We start from the raw sequence: 14,546 nt of genomic DNA on the forward strand, positions 1-14,546 counted from the left end.
GGAGCGAAGTATTATTATAGATGCTAAACTGTGTCCTCTCGTCACATTAGTTAAATAAAAAATACCACCAAATGTTATTGATTAGTTTAAATTGATGCTTATTTTATTGGGCGTAGAACATAATGTCCTTCATTTGGCAAATTGCAGTCGGATATTGACAGCGGTTGCTAGAGGGCATCCAAGTTTCCAGTGTAATGCCAACACACAATGTGTGACTGTTTTTTTCACGTCTCCATATATATATGTCAAACATGTAAGGCATTGTCATTGTCAGAAACTTACTGTCACACAACTCCTAGCTGTTTTGTGATATCAAGTAAGAATAATGCCAAACTTACATGGAGATGTCTTAATTTGTGTCCAAAATGTTGTTTTTGGTTTGAAACTATGCATGTGTGCATCCCTCCTGCACCTCAGTGATCCTCTTGCATGTGCGCTGGTGCATGACATTGCCTTAACTCTCACGCAACAACACACTTGATGCAGATCTGCTTCAGGACAATGTCAGTGTAACAGAATTTCCAAATAATGGTTTCTTCATCAATACATAAAAAACCTAAGCCCAGGGGTTCACAGACATGGCTGTTTCATCACTACAATATGAGTCCATAAGCTGTAGCTGGAAATACAGAAGGTTAACTGAAACCTTTCAATCCTAGGTATACAAGGAGGGTTGTGATTAATACCAAAATAGTAAATACCATAGAAAAAAGCCAGTACATATACAGTACTACACTTCTATCTAGCTTGCACTAGATGTGTGTATATTACTAGTTTGTGGAAAGGCACAGTCCATCTTCTCAAACCAACAGGGTTTTTTTTTTTTAAATAAAGCTCCCTAAAGACAGGAAATGCTGGCCTGAGCAGTTTTCAGCTGGAATGTGCATTTACGCCTTGGTATCCATGACAGTGAGTCTATCCTATTGTCTAGAGGAGCCATTGCGATGGCAATGGAGCCTAAATGAGACCAATAATGGTCCTCTGCTCGATCCCCAGAGTCTTGCCTGTTTAAAAATCGATTCTCTGCTTGACTAGGGACAGGCTGGGAGTGGGGAGAAATGGAACAAATGGAGAAGAAAGTGGCAAAAAGAATTTAAACCATTTCCTTGTACTATACAAATGTGCATATACTTGATACACTATTAGACACACAGCCATCTCTGTGTTACATACGTATCCTCTACAGCAAATTATTGTACTATACTCAAGAGTTCTGCCCACAGAAAGGCTTTTTTTTCTTGTGTGTGTGTTTGCTTTTCCTTCATCTCTCTGCACTGTAGCATCTGACTCAGTGTAAGTGGCATGTTGACTGTCTGGCCTGGGTTATGACTGACAGAAGCCAGGCTTAAAGCAACTGCAGGGATTGAGCTATTTTTGTTGAAGGTTTAATTTTGTAGAAAAAACTCAGAAGTTGAACCCACCTCATGTTTCATCTGAGCTAGCACAATGTTTCAGAGGGTGCATATTGCTATAAAACAGTGACTGGAACTTTATGTACCAAAACTTTAGGCTGAGTCTGATTCAATTTGGCAACAACTAACTCCTATTGATGGATTCCTTCCACCAGGACAGTAAAGTTAAAGAAAAATACTTCACTGATTTGGTGAAAATGACAGAAATCAGAGATGTAAAATATAAAAAAGCATAATATCAAATCATTTCGACATTATCCAGTAAGATACCATCCAGGACAACGTGTGCTCGATCAAATCCCAGAAAAAAATAACAATAAATAACAATAACTGTCTAATGCACAAACATACTAGAGCAACTTACCAAAGTGAAGTTACAAACAGCAGAATATCAGAGTTGCACTGAGGTGGAAAAGTCTTCTGTTCTATACTTTGCTGCCTACAAGACCTAAGATGCTGTCAGTTTTGGCAGAGAAAGATATATGGGCTTCATCAGCGACTGAACCAATGAGAGCAACTTGTGGGTGTTTCAGAATAACAGGTACAGCCAACCAAAAGTCACAAACGCACACACACACACACACACACACACACACACACACACACACACACACACACACACACCCACACACACACACACACACACACACACACACACACACACACACACACACACACACACACACACGCACACACACACACGCACACACACAAACAGAGCAACAGAAGGTGTATGCGAGCCCTAACACACAGAAGATTATTGAGCAGACAGGATCATGCACTCACTGGGGACGAGTGGGTGAATGGGGAGTGGGATATATGGAATCACAGAATATTTAATTCAACATGTGCTCACTTTGTTATATAGTCCTCTTATTTACACATCCCCCATCTCAGTACTGCTCCTCTGTGTCAATCACACCCCCAAAACACATCTCACTGACCTTCAATTGCCTCCTGTTTTTCAACTTGGCACGTTCACCTGTTTGTCTCATTCCTGACCCCTCTTGTACACACAGTGTTACACAATGGGACTCCAAAACCAATATCTCAGAATAAGGCACTGCTGAGCATACAGTATAATATCCAGCACCTACAAAAGTCAATGCATGCCTATGGATTTCTTCTTTTGCACACAGCATGTCCAGAGAAAAATGTGATATGTTTTGTGTATGTGAGGTGATGTGTGTATGTTTTTCTTTTGGGAAGACTGAAAGTTTGTCATATCTAATGATACATAGTGCATTATAATGTATCATCATTTAACCAGTGCAACACTTAAAAGAGTAATTGATTAGAAATATTAATCTGTAGCCACTTCATCAATTGTTTCAGTCATTTTCTGGTTCAGGTATTAGACTAGGGGCAGCACAGTGGATGAGTGGTTAGCACTGTTGCCTCACAGCAAGAAAGTCCTGGGTTCGCAACCCTGCCTTTCTGTGTGGAGTTTGCATGTTCTCCCTGTGCTTGTGTGGGTTTTCTCCAGGTACTCTGGTTTCTTCCCCTGTGATGGACTGGTGACCTGTCCAGGGTGCACCCCTGCCTTTCACCCAAAGAGAGCTGGGATAGGCTCCAGCAGATCCCTGTGACCCTGGTTAAGGAATAAGCGGCTATAGAAAATGGATGGACGGAAGTATTAGATTATTGGTTGGAAAAAGACAATGAGAGATGCCACTTTGCACTGTGGGAAATTGTGATTAGCCTTTTTGGACCTTCTTTGACACACTAAAAATTAATGAAGAAAATAATCAACAGACCAATCAATAATGACAATAATCATTAAGATGGATAATGTACCGCATTTGTCTTCTCTCTTATCTCTTATTGCTCTGTGTCTTGAGTTTATAATATGGAGACTTACTGATATTGAAATTATGTGTCAAACTGTAGATGATAGATTTTTCACTAATTTTACACAGAAATACATTGACACAAATTCAATTAAAATTTATGAATTCAATTTATTTCAATACAACTGTTTTGGTCCTTTTAAATTGAGAGTGGCTGTTACACTTTAATATCTAGTATTCCCTTTGCTGTTGATTAAAAATTTTTATCTAAAGCCCTTGACAGACACAGACACACGTCAGTACAAGACCACACACACACACACACACACACACACACACTCAGTATCATTGATTGTTCTTAGACCACTGCTGTATCCATTCTTCTGTGCAGCTGCGATGGGTCTCAGAGAGGGAAAAGGCCCCGCAGGGAGCAGTCCAGTTATCTCAGACAGAATCTTATTACAGGATTTTTGTGAACAGAAACAGAACTGCAAGACTTATATGTCTGCGTGTGTATGAGTTGTGTATATCTCTGCTGTAAGGGGTGGTCTAAAAAAAATGTGGAAAGGGCTTTGTCAGTTGTTATGAACAGCCACAGCTCTTCACGGGGCATATATTCTGCATCATTTGTGCAGCATATGATAATTGGGTACATAATTCCACCATATTACTGTCATAGGATAGCAAACCATTGCAATGAGAGCCAGAAATGAAAAGACATGTCGGGAGAGCCAGGCTGAAAGTTTAGTCAGCTCGCCTCTTTTTTTCTGACAACCTGCAAACCCTGGGCAGGCTGATCTACAGTGGTGTAGCGGATTGAGGGAGAAATAAAGATTGGGAGGAGGAAGAGGAGGAGAGGCAGCAGGACAGGGAGAGGGTGGGAGAAGGGGTGGCATGGCAGGAGCTGCAGGACTAGGAGAAGTGCCAGATCATTGCTGGAGCCAAGAACAGGACTGACTGGGCCTGTGTGTGCAAGCGTACACACACACACACACACACACACGCACACGCATACACACACACAACACACACACAACACACACACACAAGCATATGCAAGATGAACAGACACATAGATGTCACTGACCTTCCACAAACACACTGCAATGTCACAGCTCTAACAAACTGAGGCACTAGCACATAACGTCCACCATTATACATACTTAAAAGGCAGTTTGATTGTGCTTGTATATTTTGAGCTTCGTGCATCCAAGAATTTCTGATCTCAGCTCATCCTCTAACAAGGAGCCCGTCTGCTGCTCTTAACTTCTTGCCATGTGTGTATCCCGCCATGAACTCGATTGGATGAGTGTTTAAAGACTTTTAACAGTTGACTGGAACTCGGCACCGACTCATTACCAACCAATGGCACTAATGGCCTGCATCCTGTACACAATGTGAGCCCACATCAGAGACAACTATTTCACACAGTACAATATTTATCGCAGTCCCCACTCCCTAGGGACTTATTGCACCATAGCACAGACCACTGCAGCTGACAAAATAACAGGGCAGAATGCTTTAGCATTGGGAAACAGTGGAAACACCTCTCATTCTCTCTTTTCGTCCATCTTTTATGCCTCTGTCTTTGTCTTTCTTGTCAACTCTCACATAACCTTGTCTGTTGTTTTTGTATTTCCTTCTTTATAGTTGGGAGCTAAGGACATCTTAGTCGATATCAAAGACAAGTTAACAAAGCAAGCAACATAAAATTGAGATGAAGTTCCTCCTCTTTCGTTCTCTTTTGTGGTCCACTCCACAGAGATCACAGCTTACAGTTACAACTGTTGTGAGCAAATCTGATTTTTAAAATTCGGACAAGTTCTGCCAAGTCTAAGATTTTCAACATCTGTCTCCAAGGAATGCAGCTAAAGTGATTCAGTTTCCAATTCACACCAATTCTACAAAAAGGAAATGATTAAATTACACCTTTAAATACAATTTCATCCTGAAAGACAAGGCAATTTGCGAACTGTGTGTATGTGTGTGTGTGTGTGTGTGTCACAGAGAAAGACAGAGAAAAGAAAGGCTGCATTTCTTTGTTCTACATGCCTGTAGTCTTTTCATTTGGTGTGTACTGCATGGTCACATGTGTTGGAATTACTCATTTCTTACATGTTTGCCCGTGGGACATTGGCAAGATTTCCCCAGAACCAATGCAAAGTGACAGCTGAGAGAATGATTCCATTACTGCTGGTGTGCTCCAGCCTTCCTGTTTTATGACAGGACTGATGGCAGCATGTGAACAGTAAGAGGAAACCCTGATATATATAAGGTCAGAAGTAAGATTTATTCAAGCTTCTTCCCATACCAGGCATCACTTGAGAAATAATCAACACTGTCCAGGCTGCTTTTTCTCCTAAAAGACATGCAGTCATTTTTGCTTACACTACCAGCTGAGAGGCCTGAAACCTGCAACATATGTTGAGATCTGGCACCTATTTTAGCACACTATTAAATGTCAGCGTAGTATTTGTAAACCTTTACAAATACTTTGCTCTACATGCCTCTAGTCTGGTAATAGTAGTAGTTTTTTATCTCTGTAAACTGATTATAAAAAACTATTCTAATGAATGTTGTCTGAACTACGGCTGGTTAAGACTGAAGGAAGATTGTAGTCATGGTAAAAAAATAAATCACCCCCCTGGCTTAGGGTAGGGAAAGGGTAATAGAAAACCCCAATAACAGTTTGAACAGTGGTTTCTTGTGCCACAGTCACTGACTCTACCCATGATTTCAGTCCCATTTCTTCTGTAAGAGGTTTTAAATGACTTGTATTGTACCAATTGTATTGTGCTAGACACAGCCTTAAAAAGACCTAATCTAGAAAATGCCCAGAATGTTTAAAATTTAAATTGTTTTTTTCTTTAATTCAAAACTAAATAAGCTGCAGGGGAAAAACATGATTCAGTATCATTTATTCAGAGTCTAACTTAGCTCATCTGCTTCATCAGGACAAGACAAGTATATTAGTAGTTCCCACAGTTTCCCAAGATGCTGTTATTTAATATTGTATGTATTTGGACCAACAAGTCCTCCAAATCAAACAACAAAATAATGTTTGGTCTGTGCCATTTGCGCTGTCCTGGTCAGACACTACTATGGTTAAGATTTAGTTAGGTTTAAGCATATAAAGAAGTTAGTTAAGTTAGATAAATCCTGGTTTGGGTTAAAATAATCAGTTTGTCAAAGTTGTGGATTGTCATCATCATGGTCAACAGTTACTTGTTTAGGAACAGCTGCTGTCAGTGTGAAAAGAAACCTGCATTCACCATTGGTAGTAAATGAACACTAAGTGAACAGTGGTCACTTGAAGTTAAAGTCGAATGTTTTGATTACTAATTTATCTACCCTGCAGACTTGTGGCTCTATAGCAACATCACACTTCTATTTTTAATACCTTTGCTCCAGATGGACAAGACTCATAATTGCTACAGCCACTAGAGGGCTTTCTCACTTTAATGCAAACATATGTCTGAAAAGACATGCTCGTTTTTCTTAGGACAACAGTTTTATTCTGGTACAATACCACTGAGGCAAATTTGCCACTAGTATTATAGACGTTACGTACTTATATGCATGTATACATTCAATTAAAAGATTTGCCTCCAACGTATGTGCTCTTGCCAATTTCTTTGTGCTATCATCCTTCAAAGTCTCTTGCTCTGTTTTGTTTTGGAAAGGCTGGTTCAAAGCCAGTGGAGCAAATAAGAACTCCGGCTGTACAGTCAATGAAAACAAGCTTGAGCACTTTCTTTCATTTATTACAGTTCCTAATCCCCTCATCTCCACCTCTCACTAACTGCACTCTGCCCATCAGGCCTTCCTTAAGTGCTACTTTTTTCATCATTTTCTATCTCTACTTGCTTCCCTTTCTTTTTCTGTTCCTTGTCCTTCTCCTTGTCTCATTGATTTAGACACACTGCCCATTTTGCATTGAAAGCTCTGCATAGATGTCTACACATAAAGAAGGGTTTCCCTGGGTGAAGTGACACTGAGCTAAAGAAAAAATAAAATAAAAAAAATCAACACCACTTTAGTCTAAATAGAGTTAACTGCTGATAGGTTACTCTTTCGAGTGGCTGAATTGAAAAGGCCAGGCTCATGAAAGTGATTTTGACAGGCCTGACTTTGTTTACCACACCAACGGCCATCAAGGTCACATTAAAGGTGGAAGTGAAGTTTTCTAAGAAAGTGGTCCAGGTAATTTGGGCAGAGAGACAGAAGTTTTAGATTAAAAGAAAGACTAAAAAGAGTATCGATGGATTGGGATCTCTGCTGTGTGCTGAGTCTAGGGAAATAAACAGCCCAACGTATGTTTTACCTCCAAGCCAGTGTGCGAGAACATTATCAATAAAATGGACCACAGAGAAATAAATACTGGGGACTTCTGCCCTTAACTGTATAAGCACAAATGCCTCAAGAGTTCAAGCTTCGAAGCTGTGTCTAAATGCCATGGTCCTAATTTAGGAGTGTGAAACCTAATTTATTGCACATTTGGTTCTTTTAAAGGGCAATTGATCAAACAGTAGTCGCTCTATGCTGTTTGCTGTTGTTTTTTTATTGTCAATCAATATGACAAGGAGGAGATGGTCTTTTAAAATATGACCATCTTCCAAATATCAATTCCAACAGTTTAGTGATGAAAATGTGCATGTGAATGTTATTATGTGATTGTATGCGTCTGTGCATAATTGAACATTTTGAACCTTTGAGCCAGAATGCCTCAAATGAATCCTCAGCTCCCACATCCAAATGATTATTTCTAAACAAACCGTGTTTAATTGACTGCGTGCCTCCGCGACACTCTCCATCTGGAGGATGCTGTGTGACAGCTTCCCTTAAATTACAAATATCAATCTGCCACAGTGGGAGCTCAGCTGCCAGTGGCCTCACGGGGGTCCACGTCAAAGCAACCAGCCTTCAAAACAAAGCCATCAAAACACTGCGCTGGCTAGAAGCTTTGTTGACAATCAACTACCCAATCGCCTGATCACAGTTCTAGAAATAACTGAATAAGGGCTTGTGCTACACAGACCAGGGAAGATGCAAAAAGCACCTGAGAATACAAATATAAAAAATAATAACAGCTAACCTAAGCTGGATTCAGTAACGAAGCTGAACTGACATTGGCCCAGTGTTTGGTTCTGGTTCAGCTCTGTATGGCTCCACCTTCTCCCCCCATGGCAGTGACCGACAGACGCTAGCACCAAGGGCTTCCAATCTGCTGTGTGATCAGTGGGGCTTTCCCTAAGCGTATTCCCCCTCCTCAACACCGGCTGCCTGCCCGCAGCAACATAACCACTTACACTCCATCCACCCGCTCATTGATACACATCACTGCAGGATCACCTCCAAGCACTCCTTGGAAAAGCAGTGGGTCTGTGGTGTAGCCTAATTCAATCAACATTAGGGGAATATACACACATCATTCATTATCAACACAAGACTCATCCAGAAAGGATCAGAAAAGACCCAATCAGCACTTTATTCTTATTAGATGACCATTAACACACAAACAAATTTCTTGTTGTGCTCTGGGCACTGAGCAGCTCATACAATGTTTTAATGTAAAGATATTTTCATACACACTGGGTCAAACACATCAATACATACTGAGCAATCATAATCACAGAAATGTAATGGTGTCGATGATTATGCATGCAGTAGACGTCATGGTTCCCGTAGGGTTAATTTGATTTTCATATGGGTTGTATATTGGTTCCTCAACTGTGTTTATAGCAGACATGGTGTGTGTCCATGTTCATTAAAAAAGCACAGAAGCTAAACAGAAATTACTGCAGATTAAATGCTTTTAGTCAGTGCAGCCATCACTATTTCAAATGTATCTCGATGGCACTTTACTATGAGCCACATTTATAAAGCACAACACTAAATCTGATATGTGACGTGAAAAAGCAAATCTCTGAATTCAGTATTGGAACATTGCCTTCAGGGGCTTTATATTCTGTGCCTTATTTTAGTATGTCTTAGCATGTTTTGCATGTGTGACAAGAAAAGAAAACTTGTGTGATTCTTTCTGTGATTGATTTATAATTTTTTACTAGCATTAAAGGCAATAATTTTTTTCTTTTTAAATATTATCCAATAAGCATCATGGGTATGTTACATTGTCACAAAACAGACTCTTACATTGCCAAGGGAAGCACCACTTCATGATGATTAACACAACTAAGTACACACGGTGGTTCCATTCAAAGTAAATTGCTGTGTATGGTCCAAACTGAGAAAAACATGGGTCACAGGGTATATGCCCAGGATGTATGAAGCAACTTGTTATACAATGGGCAGTACAACAATATAGCTGTTTCAAATAAGATGTGTAACATGTAACATGTATGAAGCAAAATAACCTCAAATAGAATTAACACTATTACTTCTCAACTATTAAGACATCACAGCAGACAAAGTAGGCCTATTCTGTCTTCTTTAAATGTGTTTTTTAATAATGCACTCTAATCCCACACGCATATTTGTGACATACTCACAATGGCACATGTTCATGTGACTTATTAGATACTTATGCTTTTAAACAGGAATGTAACTGAAGCCAGAGTTACTGCAGTCACCAAACATTTCAACTTACAAAATCAGCCCAGAACTGAACAAAGGAGCTGTCTGTTTCAGCACCACGGACAGTTCCTGTCATCTTCCCGGCGCCGAGGTGCTACTGGCAGCGGTGACAGCCTGCCAGCTTTATCTGCTGCACTTTGTAACATCAGAAAGAAGTGACTTTATGAATTCATTAAGGCAAGACCCCATGCTCATAAAAATTAGACCAAAAATCCAGACTGACATTGAGACATTTTCTTTCATGACTTTCTTTTGGTTAAAAACATGAATTGGAGATGTGACTAACCTCCCACTGGCCTCTGCCAGCACAAACAGATATAAGTCACATGACAAACTAAAAACACTGTCAGCTCTGATTAAGGGTACATGGAACTTAACTTAGTGTCTTTTCCTATTGCAATCCAGCAAGCAACAAACAAGACAGCACCGGAAGAATTTCACCGAAGTGTTAAGCAAATCAAATAGCTTCTGCATGTGTACATGTCTTATGTGGACATGTTTTAGTTTGATCCCATCACTTCACAATTTCAAAGTTTTGTTTTTCAAGATGAGACCAGGTTTTGTTAATGTTAGAATTAGGTTTCTGTTATAGGATAAGGGTTGGAGTTTGGCATTTAGTTAGGATGGTAGGTTAGGATAGCAGGCTGGGGAATGCATCATGGAAATGAGTCCTCACAGTTACAGAAAAAACAGTGTGTGTGCGCGTGCCTGTAGTACTCATTGTGAGGAATCGCCTTCCTCACGGGGCCCGGATGCTGGTCTTCCGGATGTACAGTAAATCAGTGAAATGTAGAGTGAAGTTTCTGTTAAAGGTTAGTGATTATGGGCAAAGCTAGAAAGTCTCCAGGAAATGAACGTAAGTCAATGTAAAGTCTCCAAGAGGAATTAAAACAAACGTGTGCGTGTCTCTGTTTGCGCGTGTGTGTGTGTGTGTGTGTGTGGGAGAGAGAGAGAGAGAGAGAGAGTCTATCTTGGCACCGCTATGCACTCACTTACAGCACATGCTCAAGATGAGCCAAACAGCCAGTGACAGACAGACCACCATCTCTCTTCAAAACGACTTTTAGCGGGGTCGAGCAAACACAGCATAAAAACAACAATAAATAAGGTTGACCATTCCTGAGGGTTGACACCAAGTGCTCCGTCATTTCTCATCCAGGCGCACTTCCACAAATAGGATTATCATCAATCATATTCCTGCGTCATGCTTCGGTATCCGCACGGTTCCACCCAAGGGACCGAGCTGTTGGTCCCCATGGGATACTCGTACAGTAGGTTGAAATAGCAAGAGACGCAAGCCTGTTATGTTATACGCTGATGAAGCATAGAGCTGCCACTTCAGTACAGTTACAGACCATAGTTATACGGACGCGCTTTGTCGGGGAGATAAAAAGTGACAGTGTGTGCGAGAGTTTTGGCATCTCACGTACCCTGTGTCTCCAATTTAGACTCTGTAACGTGACGCACTCATTTCAAACTCAATCACACACACACACACACACACACACACACACACACAGAGAGAGAGAGAGGGAGAGATAGAGAGAAAGAGAGGGAGAGAGATAGGCTAAGTTATTTTTTGGTGCAGCCATTAAAAAACTTGTGTTGATTTAATTCTTAAATCCTTGTCTCAGTACAAGCAGCGGCCTATCGTCCGTATAAAGAGAGGATTGTGCAAATAATAAGGCTTACTGGTAGACTGCCTTCAGGGAAGCTGCCGCTTCGTTTACACCTTTATCTAAATCCTCTCTTCACAGAGCTCCAGTGAGCCCGGCGGGCCGGTGTGTCACACTGCACTGCAGAGGGCTTCTCCGGCAGCTCCACGACTGAGCTCTTGAACAAACATCGTAAGCCAAATATACAAAACAGGGACACTCCGTCCAAAACCTACAGACGCTGAGATTCCCTTTCACACTGCGACACATCATAGAGTGTAATGATCCAACTATTGCTTTTCTGAAGGTTGGGAGCGTATAATGGTCCACATTCGAGCTATTCTCTTTGCTGTAATAGAAGCAGGTGCGAAACTTCCCTTCTTTAATTCATCTGAGAACCTTTTTAAATTCATGAATATTATATCTCCCCACCGCGTTATCTACTAGAATAAATGCTGCAACTGTCCGACAGCAACCCAGAGTCACAGGCGACCAATTCATTGCCGCAATAATTAAAGAAGCAGGAAAATTTCGGTCTCCGAACTTTGTCAAACGGTCAGAAAAAACGTGTTATGTCTGAAAGCCAAAGGGAAAACTGGCCTACCTTACCAACTCGATTCCAAAATGGTACAACGCCGTTTGTCAGTCAGTAGGGAAGGGTTTGGACATCACAACTCCAAGCCAATAGATAAAACACGTTTCCATAAAATGGGTGCAAGTCAATGATAGTCTGTGTTTCAGCGAGGTCACCCATTCAGCCAGTCGTCCGGTGTAAATCCAAACAGAATAATGGAGATCTTGTCTCTGTCTTTTGGGAAAGAAGTGCGCCAAGCGCGCTCCTACGCAGATGTGCCTTTGCGCGCCTGAAATAAAACGGTTATGGGTAGAAATCAAAAAAGAAAAAACACCACTACAGCCAATAATAAAAAAAATATAGGCTATGTCAAAACGCGTGGGGGCAAAGCTGCGAAATGAGAATCTCCCCAAAACCTGACAGCTGACTTTTGCGCAAATCGGGTTCAATTAGCTACTTATTCTCTCCTGGGGGCTTGACCATCCCAGAAGCACTGGTTGGTGTGATCCAGTGCGCTCGGCCGCGCCGCGGTGATGGTGGGAAAAAGAAATGTATGTATATAATGGCCAAATCTGATGGGGGGTTTTCCTCCACAGCTTCGTTCTGTAGTTGCAATGCTCACGACGAGAAGGATCTCTCCCCGGTCCTAGTGCACCACACACCGTCCCCTGCTGGCTCTAACGCCAAGGCTGCACCTGCACTCTGTCATTTCCATCGATTAAACAGTGAGATAGATGAGGGGGGAAAAATTCCAGCAGACATCTATAACTCAGCTAAAAGCTTCAACGCCGAAAAGAACGAGATGCGCAAAAGGGTCCTCACTTGTTGGAAGAGAGAGAAACGGGGTGGGGGTGAGAAAGGGAGTGATAGAAGAAAGAGAAGTGGGTAGAAATGGGAAAAGGGGAGAGAGCTAGAGCAGCGGAGAAAGAGGGAATAGGCTAAAACCTGAACCCCCAGTACAGTTAGTCCCGCAGAATGCGGATGTTCCAGCCTCATGCGAGACAAGAGCCTGGAATAAAGTCTGAATTGAAACTCTCATTTAAATTAAATGTCCGTGCAAATTAAATGATTCAGTGCAGACAAGTTAAAATGGGTGCTCTGTTTTTTCCAGTTAAACTGTTTCACTGCTGCTGTTCTTAATAGAGCAGGGCATGACTGAACAACAGAGAAATGAAATGGAAGAGTGAGAGACCAGTGAAATAATGAGCAATATGGAACTCAAGCCAATTGAGTGTTATCATGCAGTTAGCCAGTAATCAAAAGCTCCAGGCAAAAAGTGTTTGTGGTGTTTATTGAAGTGGCCTGGATTCTTTAAATAAGGCAACATGTGAGCACTTTGGAGCTGTTTTTGGCCTGCACACAGGAGAAACAACTTACAGTTAAAGCAACATTAGGAGCAATTTCACTATAGCATCAGTGATATTTCAATTCTGCTGGAAGCACATCCCATAGCTTTAAGCAATTCACAACGGTTGTACTCAGTGAAGGATGAGGTCCTGCTGTGCAGTCATAGCAACCTATAGGTTATGTCTACCAGCTGCCTCCCTGTAATCTCATGTTAGAAAACACCTACAGATGAAATATTTGATTCCATCTGAAATTAAATTGCCCTCCATGTGATACAGAGCACTGTACATATCTTTCTTTCAGGAAAAAAGGGAGACAGCTATATCTTTTGGTTTCATGATGCTAACCACTATTTTTGTATTAATTTGTCTATGTAGATAAAGATGTTAATATTTAGTCAATCAAACATTGGTATACAGCAGTAACATCTCAGTTCTGTCTTAGGCAGCCACACAGAGACCTGCTAACACAACCCAAAGGCCAGACGTCAAAATGCAAACCACATTAGATTCAAGGCCCAAAGTCTTTTTCAACTTAGCTGAGAAACATTCAGGAGAAAAGTGCAGTGCTAATGTCATTTTGCAGCATGTAGCTGAGGCACATTCAACAGCATGTAAACTTACCCACAAATGTCAGTTGCTTGAGTTAGATGCTGGTGCCACTTAAAAATCACTGCTAGATTATTAACAACACACTGACTGGCTGACTTGTCAGCTAGCTGCAGCACAGGTTTCCCCCCCGTCTCTCTTCTTCTTTGAAAATACTGCTTCCTGTGTTTAGTCTCCCTCAGTTTCCATTAGTCCAGAAAATACAAAATTACAAATGACACATTTAGTTTAGGTTGTGAAAGCATATCTACTCATGCTGGAGACAAGAGTAAACTATATAAGAAATGAACTGATGTGATGACTAAATGGGTTTTTACTTGGAGTTCAAACGAGCTGCACACCCCTGGTGAACCCACACAGGTGATTTAAATATTTTGGCTAATTAAGCCTCTTCTAGGGACGGTGTAGATGTGTGGCTATACTGTAGACTTTACATGATTGACATCTGAATCTCATGTTAGCTTGTTGCAGCTGTTAGGGTGAGACATATTACACCTTTTTTTAAATAGCTTATCAGTACACGGAGTCCAGTTACATCACTTATCTCCCAACATACTGTAAAACCT

This window comes from Mastacembelus armatus, chromosome 21, assembly GCF_900324485.2.
Source record: "Mastacembelus armatus chromosome 21, fMasArm1.2, whole genome shotgun sequence".
Lineage (NCBI taxonomy): Eukaryota > Metazoa > Chordata > Actinopteri > Synbranchiformes > Mastacembelidae > Mastacembelus > Mastacembelus armatus.